The sequence below is a fragment of the Camelus dromedarius genome, chromosome 7 (assembly GCF_036321535.1).
Source record: "Camelus dromedarius isolate mCamDro1 chromosome 7, mCamDro1.pat, whole genome shotgun sequence".
NCBI classification, from domain to species: domain Eukaryota; kingdom Metazoa; phylum Chordata; class Mammalia; order Artiodactyla; family Camelidae; genus Camelus; species Camelus dromedarius.
In genome coordinates, this window is record NC_087442.1 from 61,210,424 (window position 1) to 61,228,996 (window position 18,573).

Here is an 18,573-nt window from a genome sequence, read left to right on the forward strand (position 1 = left end):
GGGGACCTGGGTTCAGGTTCAGTATTCGCTGGGCCACCTGCAGGGCCATTTCTTCGTTGGAATTAGTCTGACGGCCCTGCTGGAGGAAGACTTTGAGCACAAGTTACGCATCAAGCAACCAATATGTCACGAACTAAGAAGAAATAATGTTCCACAAGGGTAAGCACAGCAGGAAGAAAACCAAATTAATTTCAATTGCTGCTGGGTTGAAGGGGGAAGACATTTCAGCAGTTGATACCAAATGCCGACTGTTATGAGACGGAGCACAAGAGCAAGTGAGTTCAGGTTAAACCTGACCAGATTGATTAATAGAAACCATCAAGTAATTGCCTACTAATAGCAGCTGCCTGAAAGGCACCGCACGTTTGTAAGGAAGTCTCATTTCCACCCAAGCCCACACCTCTTGCGACGCTGGCAAAGAAAGGACAGATTTTTTTATGACTGTAGTAAATGTGTGTAGTTAGCATTTTTAATTACTGCTAAGTGGTGGATTTACATGTCTTTTAGTCTTTTCCTCTTCTTCCTCACACCAGGGTCTGTGGTAAATGCTGAAGCAATGAAAGAATGAAATGCAAGTGAGCAAAGACAGTGCATCAAAGTCAGTGAACGCTGCTTCCTGAGGCCAGCTGAAGCCCATTTCTCTGAGCAGAGAGAGAAACACTTTTACCAGTTAGGTGCAAAATGAGACATAAATGGGTTGTCTGGTTAACTCAGCATTCACCAAAAATTTGGTAAGGCAGAAACCCATTTCTCAAATATTTCTTGCTAAACTGAGGTTTGACCTTTTGCACTATTTCTACATAAATAAAAAAGTTTTGAGTCAGCCATCACCATCAATCGTCTGCCTGTACCTAAAATGATGAGTACGGAGTTCCATATGTCATGAGTCAAACTCTTCCTTCATATGCAATATACCAGCTTTATATTAGGAGACCATCTGCAAATATCTGACCCGAGTCTCATTCTGAGACATGAGATCTGGAGACAGTTACTGCAGAGCAGAGCGGCAAGGTCTGATTAGATCGGGTGCTATTTTAAGGAGGCTAAATCCATTTAGGTTTGTTCAAAATGTGGGTTTGCCTTAGGAAAGACTCAGAAAATTTTGTGACTTTAAACCAAGTTGGCAAAGTATGACCCAAGGGCCAAATGCAGCTCCCTTCAGCTGTTTTTATAAATAAACTTTTATTGTATTTTCATTTGTTTACATTGCATCTGTTCTCAAGCTACAAGGGCAGAGTTGACTATTATTGAGAGAAATCTTCAATGCTGGATGAATGTATTTACAACTAGCGCTTCGTGGAAAAAGTTTGTGCACTCCTGCTCTAAACTAGGTCCAGTTCTCCTCCAAATCCTGCAACATAAACCTGATCAAATTGGTGATGCTTATTAAGATCCTATTATTGGTAAACCAGTCTTCTCATCTCTTACTGAATAATCCCAATTAGAGTCTTCCTGGGTACATCCTCTAAAAGGGTAAAAATGATGGGGCTGGCTGTTTGCACAGCCCAGAGTTCCAAAGTCATGGCCAACACCACAGTCTTGAAGCAGCAAATATGGATTCATGGGCCCCTTTCCTGTGGCTGTCTTCTCAGTGTTTTGGACAGAATAGGACATATGAGGCCCAGGTCACACTATGGCACAGCTGACATTCTGCCTGGATTAGATAGACTTAATAAGAACTAACACCCACAAAATTTAAATTTTGGAATTAGCCTTGACAACATCTTCAGAACTGTCAAGTCCCTTAGAATTAAAAAGAAGAAAAAGCCACTTTTTTATTTTTCTTTTTTGGCTTGCCAGGAATTCTTTGTTTACATTAAATGAAGGCATTCCTACTTAAATTCTTCTGGTACTGCAGGTTATTGGTAAACATAGACAAAATGTATAAACAACTAATTGTATGTAAGATCAAGAGCATATACAAAGATATTTGGATTAGTCTATCAGTTAAGTTTTCAGAGCTGAGAGAGAAAGATGACAAAAAACCCAGACACTCTGAGATCATAGAGTGATCACTGGGCATATCTCTGTCTAGTGCATCGTACACATTAGTACTTAGAGCCCCAGATTTTTGTTTTCAATATTACCTTCATTACTAGGAAATTGCTTACTACTAAGCAGGATATGACCAACACTTCATATAATATTTTGACTTCTCTGATATTTTTATTACACATTCATAAGAAGATAAAGGCTCTTGTTCTTTCAGAAAAAAGATAACAGACATTTAAAACTTGGCAAGTTTTCTGGCGGTAAGTATTCTACACGGGTTCATGACATTTCCATGAAGCTGTCTATAATGCGTCACCTATCAGCCTCTTTGACACCATCTACACCAAAACATTCCAAAGGCAGTCAGAGGTGAAGGCTCTGGAGTCTAATTAACCTGAAAGTGTCAAGTTTTCAAATTCTCTCCAGCCTTGAAGATCCTAGGAAATTTCATATGTTCATTAATTCAACAAATATTTATCAAGTTTAAGGCAATGTTAAGTATACAAAAATGACTAAGAAAAGGTCCTTGCTTCCAAGCACCTCGAAATATACTTGTGTCATAAGGAAAGGTTAGTTCAAGCTGTAAGTGGGCTAGAAAATTCCTAACAAAAATTCAGAGTTTTTCTGTAGAAAATCAAATCTAGCCGATCAGAAAATTATTTCCTAGGTGAAAAGGATTTTGCTAGATGGAAAGAGATTGTACTTTGTCATAAAAGGTTGTAGTTTTTTTTTAACCCATACTCTTGATGCACTCAAGTTTTAAATATTCTCTCAATAAGTTTCTTATTGATTTCAAGTAGTTCAGCCTATTTAATGTGAGAATTTAAAACTATTTTTTAAAGGGAAGCTATTAATAGCCTTTAATAATTGTGAAAGACCAAAGCTTTTAATAGTAATGTTGTGTCCATTATGTTATTTAAAGATAAAAAGAGAAAAGCAAAAATTCATAACCCCTAAATGCAGTTGGATTCTGGAACAGAAAAAGACCATTGCTGAAATAACTAGGGAAACCTGAATGAAGTCTGTAGTTTAATAGTATTGTACCAATGTTAATTTCTTAGTTTTGATAAATATACCATGAGGATGTAAAATGTTGACATTAGGGGAAACTGAATGACAGAAGTACAGGGGAACTCTGTTCTACTTTTGCAAATCCTCAGTAAATCTAAAATTATTTAAAACAAAACTACTAAATAGTAATGCCAAGTTATTTTTTGTATATATATGTATTTATTGAAGTATAGTCAGTTTACAATGTTGTGTCAATTTCTGGTGTACAGCACAAGACTTCAGTCATATATGAACATACATATATTCATTTTCATATTCTTTTTCACCATGAGTTACTACAAGATATTGAATATATTTCCCTGTGCTATAGTTACTGTTCAAAGCTGTTTAGCTTTTCTCATAGCTTAGTATAGATGTGAGAGAACTCAAACAGGAGCACTTGAAATTGGCCAGATAGATAAGGCATTATCAGGACTTTCTGTTGTTGTTGTTAAGCAAAAGCACAAAAGTACAGGCTTCCAGTGGCTCTTGCAAATGTAAAATGTACCACTCAGCTATGAGATTTAGAGGCAAAGGCATATAATTCTCTATGAAAGTAGAGCTAGAGGGATTTATTAGGTTTATTTCAGTGCTCATCAGTCGATCCATCAATACATTCCTTATGGCCAGAGAGTTAATGTGTACATCAGATAGTGCAGAAGTTTGCCAGAAATGACACACCTACAGATAGAAACTGTCTTCGCCATCTCAGATTTAACTTCAAAAATTCATGCAATACATTATGTTTTATATTATGTACTTATTTAACTGTTCTCCTGAGGTTCTTATGAAACTGATGCCCAAACAAAACAAAACAAACTAGAAACTGATGTTTTTATATATGAAAAAAAATTAGCTGATTGTAACATGTTGATCCAAGGCTACCGTTTAATCTTTGACATAACACTAAGAAACATGGTTAGGGGTGAGAGTGGGGGAGGGATGTGCTATAGTTTGAGAAGCCTAGAGTTCTTGGCCTAATAGAGTTCATGTAGTTTGCTCAAGATCTCTCTCACCTGAGTGAAGACTAACCATGGCTGTTTGTGGATGGGCGTGGGTCTTGGGCACATGGAAACCACTCACTTTTCTAGCCAAAGAATCCTTCAGTCAGGGAAGTTTTCATCCCAGATGGTTCCTGAGAACTTTCTCTTTATGTTCCCTGCTTTTTTTGTTGTTTGTTTTGTCATCTCCCATCTTTTCCCCATATGGAAATGGGAAGGACGTTTTGCAGTCTATCAAATTCAGTCAATTTAGCAGTCCAGGGGACTGGTATACATTTTAAGATGCCTTTTCTTTCAGCGTGTTACGCTGATACGACCAGTGTTACGGAGTCTGAACCACTGAGTGAAAACATGTGCCCTCCAGAACCCCACTTCTGTCAGGTTTATAGAGCTCAAGGGGAAGTAATTGGATGACTTCAGGCAGTACAGGTGAGAGTGCAACTCTGAGTTGAGAAATTCCATCCCTAAATTCCATTTATATAATTAAAGGCAAGCCAGTTTGAATTACTTAGATAATCCCCCAATTTATGGATTGGATTGGCTTAATTGCTTGACGTGAGATTTATTATTAGACACCATTTCCATAATCGTTCAGGAAGTTCAAGGTTTGCTTATTTTTCTCTTTAATTCCAGTTGATGACCAAAATTAGTGTGTTCTACCTAGTATCCTATCAATTAGAACTGCAATACAATGTACATTGATATAAATTGTAATTAGCCTGGTGAACTAAAAATCATAAGTATTAAATTGCATATCTATGTTCTAAAAATTGTAACAGGAAATTAACACCCTGTGTTTCTGGTATATGGTTAATTTTGCAACCACAGCTCCAAAAAATGTTTGTTTTTTCCCCCTTTAGGCCAAAAAAAAAAAAGTCAAGTCATCCTATCTGGAAAAATCAAGTGGCCAAGTCTACCAGTTCCTACATAATTCTAGAAATGACACCAAATCTGATCCTCAGATCAATCTTACAAGAAACTTTATACAGACACAATCAGGTAAGTCATGAAAGAAGTCTTGGTAATTTGGCACTGCGACATTTTAGAATTGTCATTTATCTCCTATTCTGTCACAAGGTAAGAGTGTTTCCTCTATTTTTCCACTGATGCCCTTATGAATTCATTTCTAAACATCTTTTAGAAGTTGGGAAAATGTGTTTGTCAAGTTTATAATTTACTCATTTTCATGGTTATAAGTTTAAATCAGACTTGTCTTTTCTACATGATAATATTCTAATCCTAGCACATAGTTGAAAGGAGATTGCTAGATTTACCTATCCTCGGTATTCACGGAATATTAATGCATTGGATTTCTTCTCTGCGTTTCTCTTGAGTTCTCAGGAAAAGCAATGTGAACTTTAATCAGACCACATTGTATAGGAGGCGTGAAAAATTTTCAGCATTGAATGCTATTTGGTAGAGTTTATTCTTTTGCTTGGTATAATATCTAAAATTGCATTTGGAAGCATAAACTCAAAACAAAGATATCTCAATAGTCACCCCACAAAAGGCAACAGTGTATTTTCTACAATCTAAAGATGGGGAGTATCCCCCAAATGGAAGCTAAGCCAAAAGACAAACCTTGACCTTGCAGTCCAGGTATCTCTTCTTCCCTCTGCCCCCCGAATATCCCTAATTGTATTAATTGGGGTTTTGCAGAAAACACAGACTAGTATTTTATATGTGTATAAATATGTGTGTGTATATATATAGAGAGAGATTTGGAGAGTGAAAGCCATGTAATTAGGGACTCTAAGAAGTCCCAGGACCTACAGTTGGCAATCTGGAGACCTAGGAGATCCAGTGAACCAGGAGTGCTGAAGGCAGGAGAAGCAGATGTCCCAGTTCGAAGACAGTCAAGCAAAGAGAATGAATTTTCCCTTACTCTGCTTTTTGTTCTATTCTGGCCTTCAACAGATTGGATGAGACCACCCCCCCCCCCCGACCCCACTGGGGAGGGCAGTTTGCTTTACTCAGGGAATTTGGCAAATATCTGGGCACCCCATGGCCCAATCAAGTTGACATAAAATTAAGCATCATACTAATCAAATCATGGTAGGATGTAGGTTGTCACATACCTTACAAGCTATCTTGATATTTGGCCTCAGAAGAGTTCTAATGGGAGACAACTTACACATCAAACTGGAGCATCTGTAATTTCTACCATGTAGCATACTTACCTTCTCTCTGATTCCTTGGAAAATACTTCCTCCATTCTGTATGTTTCTGACAGGATATCAGTTATGCTTTAGTAGTGGTCCATCCCAGTACTGCGTCCCCCTGGACACAATGAGGAGAAAGATAAGCACATAATGCAGGCAGGGCCAAGGAGAGTCTTGATACGCAGCTGTAGAGAACAACACTGCTTTCTTTTTGCTGGTTGTCAAACCAGGATGGTATGTGGCTGTGGCTGCAAATGGCCATCTTCTCTGGGCACGTGGAGGAAGCTGTAGCAAAAAATAAAGAGCCCATCATGCAGAGAGAAGAGACCAACAGGAACATGACATGGGAGGGGAGAGAGACTGTGAGAGAGAATATTTGAGACTATGGATTTATACCTCCGCCAGCCTCTGAGAAGTCAGCCAGCGTCTGATTTCATAGCTCTGTGCTGCAGGCGGGAGGGCCGAGGCTACATGTTTAGTAAGCAAAGCTGTTACAATAGTTCTTTTGCTATCTAAAAAGGAAAAGAGGGGTTCCAAAAGGCATAGAATGGCATCTGGGTCCCAGGGGTGGGTCATTGCCTCTTGCCTCCGGCCCCTCTGCCCCACATCCCCTGCATCGTGGCATGGCCTTCCATCATAGCACACGCTTCTCCTTGTCCTAGTGTGACACCACACTACACCACGTCCCGCAAATGGCAGCTTGGTCGGATTGTACTTGTCAGAAACTTAATACAACCAGAAAAGACATAGAAATAGCTGTATAATCTGAGGGGGTGGGAAAAGTCATTCTATTCTGTACTAGTATTAAAAACTGAAAAATGTTATCAAGATGGAAATTAAAAATAAAGGAAAATGAGGAGCCTCATTCATGGAGTGACCAGCCTCCCATTACAGATTTTGCCTTCTCCCATCCTTTTCAGGTTTATTCCATGTCTCTGCCCAGAAGATCCCTGTGTAGCCAGACTAAGGAATTCAAAGCTTTCCCATCTTCTAGATAATCCTAGGCAATATAATATACTTACATTAAAAAAAAAAAAGAGACATCATTAAAAGTCAGATTTGGGCCAAGCATTTTTTTTTCTGTGACTCGCATATTTTCTTGAATCCTCTGGATTCACCGAATAGCTAACCAGAACATAAGGCTCTCAGCTATGCCTCTCGAATGTACTAGCAAAATAAGCAATAATCATCCCACGCTCTATAAGTTCATTGCAGCCCAACCCCCTGGACGTAGAGGGATGTCACGGGGAACAACACCTTTAACCGAGCAGCTCTTCAGACGCAGCACAGAGCTCTGGCTTCCGCTCACCCCAGAGAGGTCCCTCAGCAAACCCCATAGAATCTACCAGACAAGGACTTTGAAGGAACGCTTCTTTAAGGATTACTATCAGTGATTTTAGGAGAGGTTTCTTCTGAAAACAGGAAGGTTTAGCTCCAAAAGAGTTCATCTCCCTTTCTGTAAACCTCAGGATTTTCGTGTGGAAATAACCCATACAGATTTAATGTCCTCAGCATTTATTCATGTCTGTGGATTTCCTTCCAACTCCCACACACATTTCCCACATCCTGCTTCTCTTGAGAAGTAGAATATTCTAGGTCTGCTCAGAGTGGAGCATAATGGAATAATGGTTCCAAGTTCCCATAAACTCTGCTTTCAAGTGGGTCCTCAGACTCGCCCCTCAGTGGTGCAGCGCGTTGCAGTCTCCTGTGGTCCAGCTACACTCACATTCTTCCTCCCTCCTCTCACATGGCCCGGTGCCTGGACCCTGTCCCCTGCCGTTGAAGGCTCCTCCTTCTCTTTTCTTGTATTTTCCAGTCATTCCTTATCCTGTTGGTCTTGATCGTTTGCCAGCTCGTCATGCTGGTGGAATTCTAATCCTCCCCAGATTTAAACTAATGAACATGCTCTCTCTCTTACCACAGAGGAGAAATTATTTTTGCCTTGCCATCAAATGCCTTAAATAGCTACTTCAGAAATCCAAAGGGATAAAGGTAAAAACGTAAGCCAAAAAAACTTCCCTGAAACCACCCCTCAAAAAACCCCGAAAAATCCAGAAATGCTTACAAACAGCAAGGCAAGGGTCAAAAGGTTGACCCTCTCCTATTCAAACTTACCTGTCTCCCTATTTTCCCCATACATTTGAATGTAATTTGTTTTCCCTCCAAATGTAGTAGAGCTTTTCACACTCGATGGGATTTACTTCTAAAATAATAGCATCAATGTTATCAAACATTGCTAAGTCCTGCTTTATAGATTTTATATGTATAATTGCATTTAATACATGTATATGATTCGTAAGTACTTAAGTAGACCCCAGACAAATACTCATTTATTCAACAAAATATGCATTGAAAAGTCCAGATTCCAGAGGAAGAGGCAGTGACAAAAGGCTGACAATTTGGGATATTCTTTGAAAAGTGGCTTATATGGTGCAAGAAGGGATATGTGTAAAATACTTAGAAAGCTGTTACAGTGTAGGTGAGATGGCATGGACTACAGTGGGACTGGTCTTGGTGGTGAAGGAAGAGAGAAGGATTGAGATTTAGGATGTAAAAACCTTAGTCTGTGTTGATAAATTGGATTTGGGGTTTGGGCAGGATATAATTTCCAAAGTATGAGGTGTAGGAACTCCTGAGTCTCTGGGTTTGTTAATTGGATGGATGAAATTATACTGTTCGTGAAATTAGGAAACAGTGGAAGAGAACATTCAGACAAAGTAGATTAGAAGTTTGGTTTTAGATGGGTTGAGTTTGAGATATGCCTGAATTATCCCAAAGGAGATATCAGATAGGCAGTTGGGTAGACATGTCTGAAAGTCCAATGAGTGGACTGTTCTGGAAATACAAACATGGAAGTTGTCAGTGTGTGGCTGTTATCACCATGAAAATAGATGAGGTCCTCTGGCGTGAAGTCACAGAATGATCAGAGTCCCTAGAAAAGTGCTTCCAAAAGGAGAAACTATCAAAAGAGACTAAGAAGCTAGGACCATAAAGCTAGAAGGCACCCAGAGAGATTGCAATAAGACAGATAATAAAACAGATGCTATCAACTTAAAAGCAATGAAAATATGGCTAATGATACCAAGAAGTCACGTAAGAGCTTTTTGTACTTACAGTCATGGACTTAAAAGCTGTTTTGTGTATGTGTGCCATAAGTTTCAGAAAACTAGAAGGGACAGGTAAAGAGTGGAGGGGCTGAAGTATTCATGTGCCTGACAACTTCCAAGTGCTTTGCAGGCATAATCGTATTTCATCCTCACAGGAACTCTTACAGATGAGGAAAGTAAAGTTCAGAGAAGTAAGCCCCAGTGAGCTGCCCAAGCTCATGCAGTTCTGTGAGGCAGCAGAGCTAGAACTCAACACCTAGGCTTAAAGATATTTGATTGAATTTTGTTGTTGATAATTTTTCCTTTTGAAAAAGAATCAAGGATAAACTGTCTCTTTGTAAAAGTGAAAGCAGAATAAATTTAAAAGTCACCTTTGAAATATTCAAAACAAAGAAAGAAAACATCATAGTCTTTATTTGAAGGTGTTCCTTCTCATTTTATCAATACATGAACATATTTTAAACGAGTCATTATAAAGGCACCTGCACCCTGCCCCGTTCACCCACCCTGTTTCTGCTCTGCAGAGCCATCACTGTGAACACTTTCAGCTGTGTGGTTGCTCTTAGTGATGTTGTATTTATTTTCATATTTCTAACCGATATGAGAGGTGGATATAGTCCCTTTACATACATATGCCCACTCCCCCTTCTCTTCCCAGCCAATATAATTACATCATGATTTCAGTTATAGAAAATCATGTTACACATTAGCAGAACCTTGTAAGTATTGTTCATTAGAGACAGATGCATCATGTTTATATATTCTCTTGAGTTCATAATTGCCTAATTTTAGCTTGTATGCTTTTTAATAAACCTGTTCTTAATCTCCCACCCTAATTACCTCCTTAGTGTCACCAAAAGCCAGACACTAGTTGTTTCAAAATGCCCAAGGTTGCCAGCTAAGCACCCCCGCCATCTCCTGGCATCTTCATGCCTAGTTATGTTTTCATTCTCCCTCTGTTTTCTCTCTTCCCGTTTTCCCTGGAGCTGTGCTCTTCTCTTAGACTCTCACCCCGTCCTCTTTCAAATGGAATCTTATCAGAGGGTGGGAAGCAATCTGATACCTGTCCCAGATCACTGCCACGCTGAGCATCAGATCCCTCAACTGTGAAATGTAAGGCCTTGCTCCCTACAGAAGGCAGGTGAATCAAGGACAGAGAGATCCTATTTGCACCCTGAAGTCAGCCTAAGAGGCCACCACGTGTCACTGAGGTGTTGCCTCGTCCATCTCACAAGCTCTGGCATGTTGATTTAAGACGATAACTTAACTTTCCACCAGGACCCTCCACAAGACTGTTGCCACAGTCATTCTTAGTTACAGAAACATTCAAGTGAAGGCTGACTTCAAAACAATCTTTAAACTCTATACATTAATTAATTAATCTTTCATTAAACTGAATCATTCCTTAAAATGTAATTTGTGTTCAGTACGTTGTTTTTCCTAGTTGTTAAAGCACATTATTAAATATTTTATAAGCAATTGCTGTCACTCTGTCAGAAATACAACATCAGGGAATTTTACATTCATTCTTAGGATAGTAATTATGCAGTAAATTTTAGAGCAAAGCAAACTGGTTTACAGTCACTTTATTTTTGCAAGGCTTATGGCTATTTTAGAAAAATCAAGCAATTTTAACTTTGTACAGTAGAAAACTAGATACTCTTAGATATTTCTGTTGGATTGTTCAACCTAATTGCCAATCACTTTACTATAAATCTAAGCTGGACTTTATGAGGAGCCATGTTATCTTGCTCTGAAGACAGTGATGGCCTCTGGTTAAGGATGGCCATAAACCACAAAGCAGTAAGTGATGAAGCCTCTATAAGGTGTGGGATGTCTGCTGGTCCAGCTTCACAGACAGAAGTCCCCTGGCCTACCCATGGGCTAGGCCACTTATTCCCAGAGTGAGGTCCCAGCACGGGCAGCATCAGCGTCTCTTACGAATTCATTAGGAAAGTTCTTAGGCCCCACTTGCTGTGAGCAAACTACACCATGACTTTTTGAAGAAGAATGCGATAAAAGAGGAGGATGGGGTTAAGGAGGTGGGGTCTCCAGAAGAAATAAGTTTGCAAACAAATTAACTAAGATTATCATTTTGGCAAAACAGACGAATGAAAACAAAAACAAGCCACCGGAAAGATGCTGGAGTCACACTAGAGCAAACATACCCCAAAACTTTTACCCACATAATGTGCAGACATATCCAGCCCTCAACTTCAAAGTGAATATTTCACTTTGTAATAATGATTTATGTATTGCTGGAGATGCTTAAAGTTATACTCAGGTTTCCAAGATTTCTGCCAGAAATATCCATAGAAGAAAGGTCACTGTTCTTGAAAGCTGCATGATAGATGAAGAGCTTTTAGTAGGAGAAAGAAAAGTTTGCATGTCATCTTTCTTACCCAGGCAAACTAGTTTTTATCTATTTAATACAAGAATAATTTTTAAAGGATAATTTATCATTATAAGCAAATGTTACATGGAAATGGAAATGCAGAAATATGTTCTTTCTGGCATCTAAAATGTCCTGAGAGACACCCAGGAAGATCATTAGTACATAAGATAATTAATCTATTTTGCCCTTTGGAAGATGCCAGGAGGGACTCCTGTTCTGAGTCTCATGCAATTCTTGGTGCTGGAGCAGAGGCTCCCTTAAGCAGCCTGAAACTCCTGAAATCACCTACAAAGTTATCCACATAGGTCAATTTTCCAGGTCCATTTTTTTTTTAATGAAAAAGAGATAGTGGCTTTAATCAAAGAATTCTCTGATTATGAAAAGCATACAATTTTTAGGGCAGTAAAACTCTTCTCTATAAGAGTGTAGTGGTAGATGCATATTATTATACATTTGTCCAAACCCATAGAACGTACACCAAGAGTGAACCCTAATGTACATTACAGACTTTGGCGGATAATGATGAGTCGACGTACGTTCAAAGAGGCATAAGCATGAAAGCACGAACACCATCATGACTGTTCACATTCCGGTAAATACCCCTCCAGATTCTTCTGTCTCTCTATCTTTACACACACTCATATGCTCACGCACACGCACACACACACACACACACACGTTAAATATATATATTTACATATGAATAAATAATTTTTCATAGAATACTCCAAATACGTTATAAACATAGTTTTATGATGCTAGCACAATTTATATATGGTTAATCTCATGGATGTTACTTTTATTTTGATATTTTTAATATTGATGAAATGAACAGTGTGGTGGCTACGTCCTTTTACACTTGTTTTCTCCTTAGGAAAAGTGTCAGGGTGTTATTTCTGCCTCAAAGCATAAAATCACTTAACATCTTATTTCAACATCAACAGCATGTTTCTCTCATCAGTCAGCTCTGGACACTTTAATTAAAAATTTTTCTTTTGCTAATCTCATAGGCTATATATTATGCCCTGTTGTTAAGTCATGATTTTAATATCAGTAGTTAGTTTAAACATCATTGTTAACTTAATACCTTCTTTTGAGAGTTGCCTGTATTCTAATAATTATTGAAATATTTCCCTTTATCAACTGAATCTTAAAGCTCATTTCTGATTGTAATAATTTGTACCTGTGGACAATGTCTATTTTCAGTTTATAATTTTTTAACCGTGTGTATTAGCCAGTGTAGACTAAATGTTTATAATGACTAGACCTCTAAATTTATGGTGGCTCATTCAGTGAAGTGGTTTTGAGACCCAGGTGCTTTGATCTTGTGGCTTTACTGTCAGCTCCTGCTTTGTGATCATCTCCCTGCGGCTGGAGGTAGAAGAGCGTGGAGGCGGCGCACTGGCCTTGCTAAGCCTTGGCTCGGGTGTTAGCATGCACTGCTTTCACTCATACTTCATTGGCCACACCTAGTGGCAAATGGGATGGGGAAATTTAGTCCCTGACTGGGCTGGTACTTCCCATCTACAACTGTTTACTATAGAAAAGATGAAGAAAATTTAAGAAACAGATATAATTTCTGATATAACTTGTTTGAACTGTTTTGGCACGCAGAGGTTTTTAAGTTTTATGAAGTCAAATCAGTCATTCCTTTTCTTGGCAAATTATTTTCTAATGCACCGCATAGGAGCATGGTGACTGAGCAGAGAGTGGTCGCCTGGAACTTGCAGTAGTCTTCTCATTGGGCTGGGAGCTAGAAATCGGCGTTCAGAGCCTCAGGGCTTGAAGGACTGAGATCCCAGAAAAAAGGAGATCTGCAGAAAAGGAAGTCCACGCTTCTGTAGATAACCTGCCCTCAGTGCAGACACCTTGCTGACACCTAACTCGTGCAAATGTGGTGAGAGGCTCTGAGAAACCATGCAGAAAGCAGCTTCAAAAGGGCTAAAACTTTAAGCAAAGAACACGGTGTTTAGATGGTGCCAGGAAGACAGAATTTTGAGTTCACCAGGGGGGAATGGCCCAGGTGCAGGAGGAATGAGAGCCCCAAGGGGCTATGCTCTAGGAGTCAGGGCAGATCAGTAATAGAATCTCTTAACCGGATACAGCTGCCTTCTGGAATAAAATTAAATCTCTTAAAAAATAATATCTGGTAATTCCACTAAAAAGCTCTCCGTATCTGTTTATGACTGGAGTGATAAACTGGTTACAGGCAACTGGAGTGATTCAGTATTTTCCCTTCTCCTCCCTTCATCTTTTGGTTTTACTTGAAACACTGAAAAGTATTCTGGCTGGCTGCCTTAGAGATGTAAGTTTGTCTTGATTAGTTTATTCGCTTTTTTTTTTTTTTTTAAGAGGATATGATTTGCTTTTCCTGCCATGAGGTAAGCAGCCTCTGTGGATTACTAGGAAAAAGTTTTTCTTTCCCTCCTTTTATCTCTTGTGGGCCATAGAAATCCTGCAATTCTGGCATAGGTGAATAGATGGTTCACGTTAAACTTGGCTTTGGTTACAAATTGGAATGTGTTCAAAGAAGAATTTATTACTGCCATTTAAAAACAGATTGTAAAACAAGTAATTGCTTTAGGTATTTGATATGGAAATATAGTTCTAACCCTTTATTTTAATATTACTATATAATTGGGGGCAAAAATACATTCTGCTTCTCAACTGTACGTGCTCCATACTTGTTCTCTGTCATTAACGCTAAACGTGCTAATTACCTTATTTTTAAATCACTTTTTTTAACTTAAAAAACTAATTTTTCTTACCCTCTACAAATATCTTCCATTTAAAAATTTTACAAAAAAATCTAAAAAGGGAAAAGCCTTCAAAGCTAAAACTTTTTATACTTCTACCAAATAAGAAGGGAATAAGCCTGCCTGTACAAAATGTTTTAGCAAAAAATTAATTTCTAATTATATCTTGGTAAACAGACTTCATTTCTTGAGCAAAATGGGTTTTTAAGAAGTGTAATGTGAGATTCTGGCAATGGAGGGTGTAGCAACAGGAGCAGAAGCCTTTTGTGCCATTATATTGCCATCCCATCGTACTAAAGCTGTGCACAGTGTGTTACAATTACCTTGTGGGAGTGTGTGCACAAAAGCACGGGTCCACTTTACAGCTGAAGTTCATTAGTGGCATCAAAACAAATTCTCCTGTCTGAAACAGAATCCTTCCCACCCCGCTCTCTGCCACACCCAGAAATTAGAATATCTAAGCATGTCAAATATAGCTTAAAATAGCTGGGCATTTATACAAAAATAAAAAGTATGTTCTGTAAAAGTGGACTAAGTCCTGTGGGGCATTTGGGGAGAAAATAACTACTTTTGCTCTATACTTTCACCTTAAGGATATTCGTGAAAGAGTTTTTTAATTTTGCATTTATTTGAAACGTTTCATAATTAGTTTCTAAAAGAACTGTTAGATTCACCAAAAAGTGGAGAAAATAAATACATTTTTAAGCTTTGGATTTTTGTTATGGTTAGATTTTAAAACTTTAATCAAAGTTTGCTAATATCAGTCCATTCTTTTTGTAAAAGAACCAGTTCAGAAACTTGTGGTGGGTCAGTTCCAGAATGGTTTTATTTTACCTGTACAGATTTCAATTTTATTTGTATTTTACTTTTCAAATGTATAATAGATATGCTCTGTCTTTATACTAACTTACTCCATTTTAATTTTTCCTGAGATTCTCCTCTGTTTGCCTGAATCTTTGATGCTTCAGGCCCATGCATATTTCCAAGCAGAGCTCATTTTGTGCTTTAAAAGCATTGAACAAACCAGAAAATTGCATCAGATCGTATACTGAGATGGAGAGTGCTGAATTTGTGTGGGTTTTTTAGTAAAAACATTTAAAATTTTATGAAGTGACATTACATATACTCTGTAATTCAATTAAGAGTTAATGAAGATGCTAAGAAACAAGAGTAATGACTAAAAAGAGAAAAAAGACAATATAAACAGACCCACAGGGGATTCAGATAATGAACCCATACACTAGTAAACCATAATGAATATTTTTAAGAAAATAGGTTAAAAAATCATCAGACCCCAATAGCTTCACCAATGAATTCTTCCAAATACGTAAGGAATTAGGCTAGCATAACCTTTACTCCAAAACCTTACAAGTCATTAGCAAGAAAGGAAAATTTCAAGACAAACTTCCCTCACAAATAAAGATATATACATCTTTAACAAATGTTGTCAAATCAAAGTAAATAGTGTATAAAAGAGGAATACTAGATCATGATCAAGTTGAGTTTATTCTGGGAAACAGAGTTGGTCTAACATTTGAAAATTAATTCACCACATTAAAAGATTTTAAAAGCTGATCATCTTAATAGATTTGGAAAAAGAATATGATAAAATCCTATAACCATTAATGATTTTAAAAAATCCTCTTGGCAAAATAGGAATATAAACTTATTGAATCTGACAGTGTTTATAGAAAGTATCTAAAAACACATTTATACTTAATGTTATAATGCTGAAAGTTATCACCCTGATTTTGGAAATAAGTTCAACACTGTGCTGCAGATCTTAGCCAGTACAATAAAGAAAAAAATAATAGAACAAGAAAAAGGATTAGGGATTATAAATGAAGAAATTGTCTACTTTTTATAGATAATTTGCTTGAATCAGTGGATCATCTGTAAGAATTTACTTTTATTTCATTTGTAAATACCAGCAACAGTTAAAAAATGAAATTCTCAAGGAAGATGCCATTTATAATAATATCAAAAATATCAATACACAGGGATATATCTAGCAAAAATTTTGCCAGATCTCTACACAGAAAACTATAGAACATTGTTGTGAAAAATTGAGGAAACCCAGCATCATTAGAGGAATACACTGAGTTTAAGAATTAGAAAACTCTGTGTTGTAAAGGCATCATTGTTCCCCTAATGCAATGCAACCCCAGTCAAAATACGTATAGGATTTTTTTTAAGTGAAAACTTGACAAGTTGTTTCTAAAAGTTATATGGCAATGCAAAGGGGGCATAGTTAAGACGTTCTCGAAGAAGAACATTGTAGGGGAACTTGTTTTGTTGAATGCTAAGTCTTATTATAAACCTATTTAAGAGTGTATTTATGAAACAAGGTTACAAGAATAGACCAGTGGAATAAATAGAGAGCTTACAAAAAGGCAACAGGTACAGAGGTGCTTGGTGCAGGAGAAAGAATTGGGGGAAGGGGGAAAGAACTATTTTTAATAATAATGATAATGGAAAAATTGGGTCTTCATATAGGAATAAAAATACAATTTGTTTACTATCTCATACCATCCACAAAACTAATTACAGTTAAAATAGAGATATAAATTGAATGACAAAATACTAATAGAGTGCTGGAAAGATTCAGATGTCTACTACACTGTTCCTCAAAAGCATGACCACTGAAGACGGTACATAGCCACCACCCTTAGGGTATCTCCAGATGACTTCAGGGGAACTAAAACGTAACTCTTCACTCCTCCTCCCAATCAACCATGCAGAATTCATCAAATGCCATTAAATAGTCGTAAGACAAAATTAGAGTTCTGGAAATTTTAATCTGGTGTATTTGAGGGGAGTAGACCTGAAAGCAAGGAAATTAAGACGCCGCAGCAAGATTTGAGGTGCTTGGAACTTATATGCTGATGTTGTTAGTTTTGAAATGGAAAGAAAGAGGCAAATCCAAAAGACATTTCAACAAGGCTTGGCAGTTGGGTTGATGTTGTTGTAAAGTGGGGAAAAGTCGTATGACTCAGCAATTTTGAGGCTTAATGATATCATTAACAAAGATAGAACATCAGAAAGGCAAGCTGCTTTGGAGAGGAAATGATTGAATTTGAGCTGATGAGGGGGTATCCAAAGAGAAATGCTCAAAAGAATGGTAGGAATAAGCTACTGGAAGAAAAGAAAGGGGCCAGGCCTAGAGGGATAGACTAGGATGTCAGTAGTGTTGTGCTTAAGTACACGTGGCTGGCTGTTCGCCATCTACCCCGATTCTCTCACGTCTGTTCATTGAGATACAACTATGGTGGCATCTGCATTGGCAGATCACTGGGTTGGTTTTGGAGGGGAGGGGAAAGGATGGTGCTGGTATTAGCAGAGACTGACAGTTCTTCAGAGCGCTGCCTGTGAGTGACTCTTAAGTCACACAGACACTGAGCAAAATTTGAACCAACTCCACTCCATTATTCTATTAACATTAGAATATGTGAGATACTTTGTTTCATCAGTTCAGTTAACCCTCACCTAGTACAATATTAGTGGGATATGAAGCCTCACCTGAAGACCAACCGACTGAATTCTTTCAGTTGAGCTGAGGAAGGATACCAGTCCCCGGGTACAGAAGAAAAGCCTCTTCCTATACTCTTTTCCCAGTCTCTCCAGTCCAGGGATAAGGCACCAGATAAATATTCATGGCCATGCGTGATGGATGTCATTGGCCACTATCCCTTTAATGGATGGCACCTGTATGCAAAAAAAAAAAGATTTAATGGGAGAAAGTTCTAAATGATCCAGATTTCAGAGCACTACTAAATCATGAATATTTATGTAACCCATTATCATTTAAAAAACACTTTTTAAAATCTTTTCAAAGCTTTCTAATTGAGGAATAAAAATGCACGCTAGCCTAGAACTAGGCATCCATGCTGCGGGCCCGGAAGTGCCGTATTAACACTTTAATACAGTTTGAGGGGCTGGGCCGTGAAGGCAGATTCTCTCTCCCCTACTCCTATGAAATCGATTTTTCTAAGTTTCTCTGTAAGACTTCTTATTTCCACATCAGTCCTTGCTAATAGTTACTGCTCAGACTACGTTTCTGACCTTGAGGCCCTATTTATAGAGAATTTTAGTCAGGGGGAAAACTTTGGC

The 18,573-nt window shown here is 38.0% G+C and overlaps 1 protein-coding gene across 1 annotated transcript in view; it reads left to right on the forward strand.

Annotated features, from left to right (window-relative positions):
• The window catches only part of BET1 (Bet1 golgi vesicular membrane trafficking protein), an 81,990-nt gene that overhangs the window by 28,084 nt on the left and 35,333 nt on the right, over positions 1–18,573 (forward strand). The window contains exon 4 of the mRNA XM_031454914.2: positions 4,904–5,042. The gene's annotated coding sequence lies outside the window, so the exon portion shown is untranslated. The remainder of the gene's footprint in view (positions 1–4,903; positions 5,043–18,573) is intronic.